This window comes from Megalobrama amblycephala, linkage group LG1 (genome assembly GCF_018812025.1).
Source record: "Megalobrama amblycephala isolate DHTTF-2021 linkage group LG1, ASM1881202v1, whole genome shotgun sequence".
Classification (NCBI taxonomy): domain Eukaryota; kingdom Metazoa; phylum Chordata; class Actinopteri; order Cypriniformes; family Xenocyprididae; genus Megalobrama; species Megalobrama amblycephala.
The window spans coordinates 12,275,410-12,287,345 of NC_063044.1; positions in this window are offsets into that span (position 1 = coordinate 12,275,410).

Here is an 11,936-nt window from a genome sequence, read left to right on the forward strand (position 1 = left end):
AACCTTGAGGCGGATGGGCTATAACAGCGGCCAAGAACAAGAATCTGCAGATTTCATGGGCACAGCCTCAATGGACTGAAAAAGGTGATTATTTTACAGTACTGTACAGTTTCTGTGCCTCAGATTAGGCATTTCCACCCCATTATTATTGCGTACTCAATAGTTTTTGTAACATTCTGTGCAAACTCAGAGACTTTTGTGTGAGAAACATCCTAGTAGATCAGCATGTTCTGAAATATGGCACTAACAGCCATGCCGTGGTTATTGTTTTGTTGTTTCTGATAGTCGATGTGAAGACTGGAGCTCCTGAATTGTATCTGCATGTTGTTGTTATGTTTACATTATGCTGCTGCCATATGATTGGCTAATTAGATAACTGCATGAATATACAGGTGATCTCAATATGGTGGACGGTGAGTGTATCCACATCATCTTTTGTTATTTTCTTGAACTGATTTTAAGTTGGACATTATTACAAATAATTATGCTGTTGTGTTTAACTGTATTTTAGATGAATGCAGTGATCTGGCAACAAAATTCATCCCCCAGAATAGAGTGGGTCAAGCCTTGATAGAAGAGGGAAATGTCCATGCAGCCATGGCCAAAACAGAAGACTGCAGGTCATTTAATAACAGTGTACTACTACACTTGACGCTAACTAAATGATTCAATGATCAGTTGAGCTGGAAAACTAAATAGCTTTTTGCATTTTCAATTGCAGGAAGCCCTTGAAAGATGTAAAGGATGCTTTAGAAAGTAACTGGGAAACATGTGACCTGGCAACATGGTCTTGTTCCTGCTGTTATAAAGGGCACTTTTTCCTTAATTGATGCATGTCTTAAAAAATTAAACTAAAATATCTGTGCGTGGAACTGTGCCGCTGCAAGGTTCTATTCCGCACCCACCCGTTCCCACCTAAAATTCACTCCGTGTTCATCCACTATCCGCTTATGATTTTCTTTCCAACCCAACGGTGTAATGGTGGTCACCCAACAACAAAAAGAAAAATCGGTATACACTTGCCTCAGATAATTATATAATCAACCTGGATAGATACAATAAAAAAACCATCGGTTACATAAAAAAATTTATAGAATGGAAAGGAATGATTTTGATGACAATATTTCAAATAAGAGAGGAAGTGACATATCGTGATCAGCCAATAATTGTTTGTTAATATCGGTATCGGCCCCAGAAAATCATATTGGTGCATCCCTATTATTTATATAATTAAACATATATGGACTTGAAAGCAAGCCATAAACATACCTGTAACGACACACATAAGGCACAAGCTAATGCTAATTGAAGCATATACATGTAAATGGCAAAAATACAAATATAGTGAATAACTGCACATAACCTCCTGAAAAATTCCAATAAAACATACATGTAAACATGTCTTTAATTATTAAATCAGTTTACCAAAGCAGTCAACATTTATTAGTTTAAAATGCCAGCATTACTGCTCTTTGCCAAAGGAACACAACGCGCCAATAGTGCACCACTAATGAGTGTCCCAACAGAAACAAACCCTACATACTTTGGTTCCGGGAAGAAACTAAGACTATTTAGCTATGACTAAATGGGTCATTCCACGAAATCAGTGCCTTTTCAACTTTGAAAAATGAAAAAATAATTTTATTTAAAAAAAAAAAAAAATCTTTTGAAATGAAGACAACCTAAAATGACAAGAAATCGTATTGGGCCATCTCAGGCTTTATCATTTATTTTATTACGTCTTTTCTTCCTCATGTATTGATATTTTTGTCATCCCTGTTACAGACAAACTCATCACTATATACTGCAGTTTTGATTAGAACTATGTAATAGTTTTTACATATATGAGCAGTATTTGTGTCCCTTTTTTCACTGGGATTGTTTCAAATTTGTTATTTTTTAAACAAATCTTATATTTGTCATTCAGATGACCAAGAACATCCTAATTTTGAAGGCTGATCACCTGTCAATTAAGAAAAATATATATATATTTACAAGAGAGATATTAAAAGGACTCTGTCCAAAACAAAATAGAGTGATTGTCACAATTGAAAAACTTGAAAGACCATTTTTAAATATTTTTACATTATTTATGAAATTAATGACAGTAACAGGATTGACATAATGGTAACAGGACTGACCAGAGTAACGGGGATGACGAGAGACACATTCTTCAGCATACATTTGTTTACATAATACTTTTAATACTAATTTTTATATTGTTTTGCATTCACTTTGCATGGCTGTATTAGTGAAACATTGAATTTCTAAGAGATCAAGGGCCTCATTTATAAAATGTTGTGCAGAAACCTTCCTAAATTTGATCTTGCGATCATTTCTCAGATGTGCATACGTGTGATTCATAGAATGAACGCACACACAGAAAACAAGTGTAAGCCTCTCTTTCCAGATGTGAAATATATAAGTCGCAAATAATCTTGAACTTGTGCACAGCTGAACATTTACATATAAAATTAAAAGTCCAAAAGTCAGGACTCAGAAGTGCCCATTCATGTGTGAAAATGATTCTTTGTGCTCTCTGAACCATTCTTTCACCCTGATGAATATTGGCTTTGTCATCCTGGAATATGTCCACGAAACACATTTCAACCATGGTTGTTTAAGAAATTAAAAGCTACACACTCCATCTGTTAGGGTTAAAATATATTATATATTAAGGTTATATAATACATTTAAATAGTTAATACTTGAATTATGATATTCGTGTACCAACAATACTAAAAATACTAACTAAAAATGTAACTGATATTCATATGCCACCCACACTGAATGATATAGACATCAATAATACACCTGGGATGACCTTTTAAAATGTTTGCATTTGACACAGATAAATGTTAAAATCGGTGCTAAGTTTGACATCTAATCTATCATCCCTGTTACTCTGAAAAGTAAAAGGGTTGATGGTAACAGGTTTGACAATTTAAAGCTAATTTGCTAGCTTACAGACCAGATCACAAAAGCACATTTTGTACACTTTAAAGGGATATTACTTGTAGATAATAATTATGTCACATTAAATAAATAAGTATTTAAATGTATGCTTCAAAAATGGTAACAGGTTTGACATTGCATGATTTCCCCCCTCAATCAAACCTCATAAATCATCAAAAATAGAAAATTATAGAAGAGAGAGAGAAACTTATTTTTATTTGAACTGTTGGCATCCTGGTTTAGAGATGATGTAACTTCCTGGAAGTGATGTCACTGGAATGTACCATTATTTATACAGGGTTCTTTGGTGAGGGTAACAGGGCTGACATGAAATTGGGGACACCGATAAAATGATTTATATTTATCCACATCAACCACATCAACTCCAGGATTATTTGTGACTTTAGGTGGCTTACAGAAGAAATCTGTCAGCGTTTCACGCAGTGGTTAGCCCCGTCACATAACAACAGAGCGCAATGAAAGAGAGTGATTGACAGCAAACATTAATCTAAGGTCTGCATTAAAGTTAAGATAGTAAAGATGAAGTTTAATAGGTTATGTAGCTAGAACGGTGGACTGATCACTGTATCAGCGCACGTAAGGCACAAACCGTGCATGCGGTTTCATTTAATAATGTTTTGCAGAGAAATGAAAACAGGTCGCAACAACAATAAGCACTCACACAAATATATTTTTAGATCGCACAGATTAAATTTCAGGAACAAATGCGAGTAAAATAGTCGCAATTTCGAGCCTTGCGCTGAATTCAGTAAGTAGTTAAAGGGTGAGTTCACATTAGCTCTGCTGCTATCAATATAACAATAAACAATGTGGCTTTTTATATATATTTAATATATTCTCTGTTTATTCATATTCCTAATTGATATTTAAAAATACTGTACGATCCAAAGCATTATATTTAAGATAATAATCTTTATATTAAACATAGAATGAAATGAATAGAAATAAAAAAATTTCGTAAAACATGCTCTACAAAACAGTACATTCTTAATTAAATACCATTTCACAAAAACAATTACCAGCACAGAGCAGTGGAAAGAGAGAGTAAAGTAGCTTCAGCTCCATCTACTCGAAACACATTTCACTTGTTAGGGAGCACATGGAAAATGGCGCACATGGAAAGATCGAGTTCATTAAAACGGAAATAAAACTATCAAATACACAAAAATATGAACAGAAAACACACTCTAGACGTCAATTAGTGTTCAATGTGGCAATCCCCTTCATACATCGTCTAACATTCAACATTAAAATCTTTTATTTTGAACTTTTAACACGGAGCTGCAGCAGAAGCGACTCACCCACAGCAGTTCTCTCTTGCTCTGCTGCAGATCGCTCGAACTCAGTGCGCTATAGCGCCACCAGCGCTGACAATAGGACATTACAGCAGGGTTATGACACGATTAACTTATATTTTAAATACTGTCAGACAAATAAACAGTAAGTAATAAAATAGTAACAAATAATCAAATTAATGAGTAATAGCACAAATAAATACAACAGAACAAAAATGAAATAAATGGTGCTTTCATGAAGGTTTAAACAGAAGATTTTCAGGTACAGAAATTGTAATCTAATGTAAAATTATTTAACTATAGAATAGATTTATTAGATTTAATAGATTTTTTTTATCCCTTAAAACTCATCTTTGATCACCAAAATGACATTTAAAAAAAAAAAAAATCAAGTGAAAAAAAAATTCTTCATGTCTTAAAATAGCTTGAATGTAACTCTACACCCTAGCCTCATTTAAAATACATGGATCAATGAATATGCAAATTGTTGTTTGTGTTGTGGATATTTAATAAAAAAGCTTGCTTAGCTTCGTATATTCAGTTTAACAGCTGTGCAACTGAACTGCTCACATTTTCTGATGTTTAAATTGTGTTTTAAATTATGAATTGGTAAAACGCCTTTGCAAAACGGTCTGAATCCACTCGCACGCATTCGTTTGGACTGCTCTCTCACTGAATCACCTGAAGCGATTTCTCATTAAAACAGACAGTGTCGAGAGAACAAGCAGCCGTTTTCCTCTGTGAACATGCACTAAATGGAGATTTAAAAAACATTCAGATGAAATCCTGCAGGCGCCCGTGCCTTCTCCGTACATGAAATAAACGCACATCCTTGAATGAGCACGGATTTCCAGTGTATTTACTTGAACTCATCAGGTAGGCTAATATCTATGGTTTGATCCATTCCAGAGACGGCCAAAATCAGAATTTATAATGGATTGAATAACTCTCTCTGAACTTGACGTGTGATTCCACACTGACTGACATATGCACATGAATCACGGTCACACGCTCAGAGCAATATTGTTTTAGCTATGTTTTATAGCAGACGTCAACAAGAGGCTGACGCCTGTCTTCATGCTCTCCACATGCCACACGGGAGTTTTATGTTTTACATTGTTTTTCATTGTTGTGTTTTAAGAGTTCTTAGTTTATTGCTGTTTGTGTGGTTTAGCCACAGTTTTAGAGTTGTGGGCTTTCCTGACCAACAACTGGACTGAGTCTATCGAAATAATAACGTTGATGTTGGGCGATTCCTGCATTCAAAACATGAATCCAGAAGCCGCTGGTGAGGGTGAGGAGGGTCAGAGTTCATCTCACACTCCAGTCGCCGCATATATTATTTTGTTCTTAAGGTTTTATGGTTCATATCCATTTTGATAGATTTTTTTGGTGGCTATTTTCAGTTTTTCGAGGGATTGATTGTTTTGTTTTTGTTATCAAGTGGTAAAATGCGCAGACGCATGGAGGCCATGGAGCCTGTGGGCAGTGGCGGCTTCAGGATCAGCGTGACCAGTGGTGTAGTCGGGGCCATATGCACGTATACTTATTTTTTGCTCAGGGTTGTTTGCGTATTACGACTTTTAAGGATCAGTATTTGCATACACCCACTTGTTTTTTTGCTTCGAAAGTCCATAAAATATTGTCCTGTTAGCTTCTCCTTTAACTGTGTGCCCAATGCTGTTGTGCAAACCCGCGATTCTTTGTTGTAATTGGTGCATTAGCAAGGGATTAGCAAATCCCTTTAAGTGTTATTCTATAGCCTTTGCTATTAAGTCATTATAAAGCCTACATCATGCGTTCGGAGGTTATATAAGCACTAAGTTCCTGTACGAACTGAAAAGAACAATATCAGCGCAAATGAAGCCCGGTTTATTTAATGCATCAGTGGTGCGCGAGGCCTACTCTGAATCTTATAAGTGATAAGATTTCCACGAGCCATTCCTATCGTTACACTGATGATAAAATGTGTGATTTACTTGAGGTGTACATGGCATCGAAAATATAATTTAATCATCATTGCTAAATTTACCTTGTGTGTTTGTATATAGTTACTGTACTTGGATTAATCTTGTTTATTCTGATCCAGATGGGAGTTTTCTTTTACATTGCTTTTATTTTTTGGTGGGTTATTGTTAGGGTTACTTAGATAAGAACCACGCACAGTGATGACAAACCAGTCATTAAAGGCCTGTACACACCGGGACGCGTTTATCGACAGCGTTTTTCGAGATGTTTTTTGTGTTCATACCCAAGCGATTTTCACTGGCGATGCGCAGAGTGAACATGCAAATTCACTCCCTGCCAGTATGTGGCGCTTGTGCTTAACGGTACAAACCAAAAAAACGAACCTGAGGCGTTTTTTTTTTTAAATTACACTTTTACACCTCACGTTTTTTGCGTTGGTGTGCACACTCACATTGGCTTAGGCTACTTTTACTTTCCAATGCAATCTACATTCTTTGATCAAATTAATTTTTTTAAAAGAAAAAAAAAATACTTCCAGAGTTGAAAAATAAAAGATGTCACTGGTCCCTTATTCATTCTGAGGGAGGCAGAAATAAAACATTAAAGTGTCTATCATATAAAGGGGACCCATGTTCTTTTTCAGAGTCTTGATTTTGTTTTTTGGTTCTACGTATGATTCCAAATTCTCCATTGTTGCAGCTCCTCTCTTCACAGTCTGTCAGTAACACTGTTCAGTTCCTGTCTCTATGAAGCCCCTTCTTTCGAAAAGTTTTCAACACACGACTAATGCAACAATCAAGCCTCGTCTTTTTTTTTTTTTTTTTTTTTTTTGGCGAATGACTTGGGTGGGAATTATTTAAATGAGGGATACTATGACGTGTAGAAAAATTCAAGACTACAAAGGAGGTGTTTCAGGGAGTTCAGAAACAGAGCTTATATAGAGAGTAACTCCCTTTGGAGTGACTTTGTGTTTTGTAACTTGATATTATTTCACAATATTACTGTTTTTATTGTATTTTTTTTTATTAAATTAAACATTAAACACACACATTAGATCTTATCTATATATTATATTTTCATAAAACACATTCTACATTGTTCTTCTTTAAAAGTAAAGAATTTAAAGAATTGACTCCCATTCAAGTCATCAGTGTGACGATTAAAATGTCAAAAACAGGATCAAGCAAAAGAAGAATTTCTTTAGACCAACACAGCAACAAAATGAACCAGGCATTTCACGTTGTTGTTCTATTCTCTGTTGGGTTGGCTTACATTGAGGTTTACCAGTCCTTTTACTTTTCCGGTCATAGATGCCGCTCCATCTGTGCAAGTACTATGACACATGCCCCCATTGAAACCCCGTTCTTTCAAATACATATCGATGGCAATAAAGATTTCTTCTCCTACTGCATTAATTCCTCATCAGTATATCGCACACTGGTCAGGCGATGACAGTGTCCGCTGCAATCCGTAGAATCATCCATTTGACTGCAAATTTGCCAGTTTTTTAGTTAGTTGTGTTTCTATATCAGCAGCCATGTCGTCAATGCAATGTTCATCGTGTTGTCAGATAATGGGATTTTGTCCATTTCTTTGACAACGTCCTCCCCTATCATTACCCCTACGATTTTCTTGCAGGCTGGTACAATGAATGGGTTGATGTCCGTTGATCTTCTGGGCTGCGATGTTTCTTCTTTTCTTTTGTTTGAACATATAAATTTATCCATCTTTGCCCTATCCTGTCAATCTCTGCATGAAGAATAATGAAAAGGCAAGCCATTTTGCTCATGTTTACCAAGGGTGACAATATTTCTGTAGGACGCTATACATTTTTTGTCTTCTTACCCATGAACGCCTTCTGATTTTTGACTTTGCTTGATGTTATAGAGAAAAGCAAAGTATATAGGCTAGATAGAAGAAAAGTAATTAAATAAATATATGTCTTCCTATGTGTAAAGATAAAAACAGGATATATCAGATGTATTTAAATGTATTTAAATATAAAAACTTACATTATCTATAAAAATATAGAATATATCAAATAATTAACTTATTTCCATCCATCCCCATCCCTCATTTCCAGCTTTATTATTTGCTTTTGATTAGTGTAATGCTAGCTGATTATCTGGGTTTTATGTTTTGTGTTGAAAATGTTTCGTTACATAACACAATCACATTTTAATCAAGCAATCTAATAGTGCGACACGCTTTAACATCACAATAGTCTGCCAAATGCAAGCTAGCTAACGTTAGTTGCAATATGTCGTTTGGCTAACTTTTTAAAAGTGCAAATAAAATTCACAAAATGTATGTTCACTTCTGTATAAAATGAAATTAGTGTAGCATTTAATTAAAACAAAATAAACCTCCTCTGCATCCATCTGTCGCTCTTGTTCTTCTGTTCTGATCTGATCCTCATGCATGTGATGTCACATGGGGCGGGGCAATGCGAACCCCCACACTCCACCTGAGGCCGTTTCGCCCGATGCTCTTATGTCTGATGACTTTTTGTCCAATGCCTAATAGTACATTAATCCAATGGCTGAAAATTTTTCGTTGTACGACTGAGATCTAAGAATGTCCTAATATGAACACTGTACTCCAGCCCCAGTCGCTGCACTATCAACTGACGCTAGGGGCCGTCCTTAGCATCCTTGCTAGTTCGGTGACCGCGAACGGATATCCAACAGCAGCAATCTGCTAAATTTATTGATTGTTGCGATCCTATCAGACTTATGATAGCAACCTGATTGTAACAAAGCACTGTTCGCCAGAGGAGAACTGCCCCCCCCCCCAACTAAGCCTGGTTTCTCCCAAGGTTTTTTTCTCCATTTTAACATCTATTTGCCACTTGTTTGCCACCTGATGTCACCTGATGGAGTTTGGGTTCCTTGCTGCTGTCGCCTTTGGCTTGCTTAGTTGGGGACACTTGACATTTGACTTGACATTTGATATTCAATAGTATTCTTGACATTTATTCATCAGTGCTTTGATCTGCCTGCATTGACACTATTCTTTAAGAGCTGCTGTGCAGCAAAAATTATGTACCAGTTATCAATGTAAATCTGCTTTGACACAATCTGCATTGTAAAAAGCGCTATATAAATAAAGGTGACTTGACCTTGTGTGTTTGTATATAGTTATTGTACTTGGATTCATTTGGTTTAATCTCATAATCAAGGTATATTATTTTGTTCTTAAGTTTTTATGGTTCATATGCATTTTGAGAGATTTTTGCGCAGAAAATGCGCAGACGCATGGAGGCTGTAAGGAAAAGGAAGCAAAATTAGCTCAAATGAAATAATTTATAGGGAATTATAAAGAGTCATTTAGTTTACGACCGAGCAACTGAATCATCCAGTGTTCATCTGCTTGGGCCGTAATAAGCTCTGTAGCAGATATGAATATCCACTATCGTGAAAACGCTGATTAGAGTGCGGTAACTTTAAGATCGACAGATCCACAAATCTCAGATCAAAGACTCTTTATCTTCTTGGTGACCATTTGGTTTGCCACAAATAGCTTCAGCTTGTCACCTCTCCTTCGGTCAGGAAGCATAGGTGTCATTAAAGTACAGAGCAGGGGGGTTTTTTTGTAGACGGGCTGGAGCCGAAAATTAGATTCTCTTATATTAACTTATGTTACATCTTGTGAAAAAGCCTTTATTTGAATATGGCAACACGGGTAGACTCCTGTTTCTCAGAGTATTGGCATGATTGCCAATTGATTGATTTGGTCATTTTTGATTTTTATATTTTGAAATGTTAATAAATTGAAATGTAAATGTTTTGATGCATGTCCTTTATTTAATTTCATAAGTTATTGGTATTAGGTAATAGGTACTAATTCAGTGTTTATAATGCTAATACTACATATCTTTTAAAGATTTTTAACCCAAACTGGCTTTTATTTGCCTTCTATGCCTTTATTTATTTTATATGTTTGCTGTGGCTCTGTGTTCAATTGTTCAATAAAAGTTTTATTAAAATGTTTAATAATAGTATTTTTTGTAACAAAAACAAAAAATGCATAAAATTAAGGCTTTTATGAAAACACTGAATAAAAAATTGCTTACCAACACAAAAACCATTCATTTTCAATTGCTAAAGTGGGCTAAAATAGAAGGCTCTGAGTGATACTAAATGAAGAGTCATTTGGGAGCCATAAGAGCCAGCTCTTCCAAGTGAGCCGAGCCAAAAGAGTCGAATCTTTGAAAAGAGCCGGACTTCCCAAGCGTCTGCTCTGTCCAGTGAGTGAGCTATCTATTAATATACATTGTGAATTAATTATGTATTAATAAAAATAACACGTGATGCATTACACGTACACGAGTTTGTAAATTACAAGAAAAAAGTCATTAAATTATGAGAACAAATTTTTAATTTAACGAATTTGTTCTCGTTATTTAACGACTTTTTTCTCATAATTTAATGAGTATTCTCAACATTTTATCGACTTTTTTCTCGAAATTTATCAAGTTTATTCTCAACATTTTATCTCGACTTTTTTCTCAAAATTTAACGAGTTTTTTTCTCGTAATTTAACGATTTTATTCTCAACATTTTATCGACTTTTTTCTCGAAATTTAACGACTTTATTCTCATAATTTAATGAATTTGTTCTCATAATTTAATGACTTTATTCTCAACATTTTATCTCAGCTTTTTTCTCAAAATTTAACGAGTTTTTTCTCATAATTTAATGAATTTGTTCTCATAATTTAATGACTTTTTTCTCGTAAGTTAATGACTTTATTCTCAACATTTTATCTGAGTTTTTTTCTCGTAATTTAACGATTTTATTCTCAACATTTTATCAACTTTTTTCTCGAAACTTAACGACTTTATTCTCATAATTTAATGAATTTGTTCTCATAATTTAATGACTTTTTTTCTCGTAATTTAATGACTTTATTCTCAACATTTTATCTCGGCTTTTTTCTCAAAATTTAACGACTTTATTCTCAACATTTTATCTCAACTTTTTTCTCAAAATTTAACGAGTTTTTTTCTCGTAATTTAACGATTTTATTCTCAACATTTTATCGACTTTTTTCTCGAAATTTAACGACTTTATTCTCATAATTTAATGAATTTGTTCTCATAATTTAATGACTTTTTTCTCGTAATTTAATGACTTTATTCTCAACATTTTATCTCTGCTTTTTTCTCGAAATTTAACGAGTTTTTTTCTCGTAATTTAACGATTTTATTCTCAACATTTTATCGACTTTTTTCTCGAAACTTAACGACTTTATTCTCATAATTTAATGAATTTGTTCTCATAATTTAATGACTTTTATTCTCGTAATTTAATGACTTTATTCTCAACATTTTATCTCTGCTTTTTTCTCGAAATTTAACGAGTTTATTCTCAACATTTTATCTCGACTTTTTTCTCAAAATTTAACGAGTTTTTTTCTCGTAATTTAACTATTTTATTCTCAACATTTTATCTCGACTTTTTTCTCGAAATTTAACGAGTTTATTCTCAACATTTTATCTCCACTTTTTTCTCGAAATTTAACGAATTTATTCTCAACATTTTATCTCGATTTTTTTTCTCGAAATTTAACGAGTTTTTTCTCGAAATTTAACAACTTTAATCTCGAGATGGTTTTATTTTTTTATTATTGCTTGGCCCTAATCCTCTTCCGTAGATAACACACATTCATCATAAAAGTGGATATAGATGTTT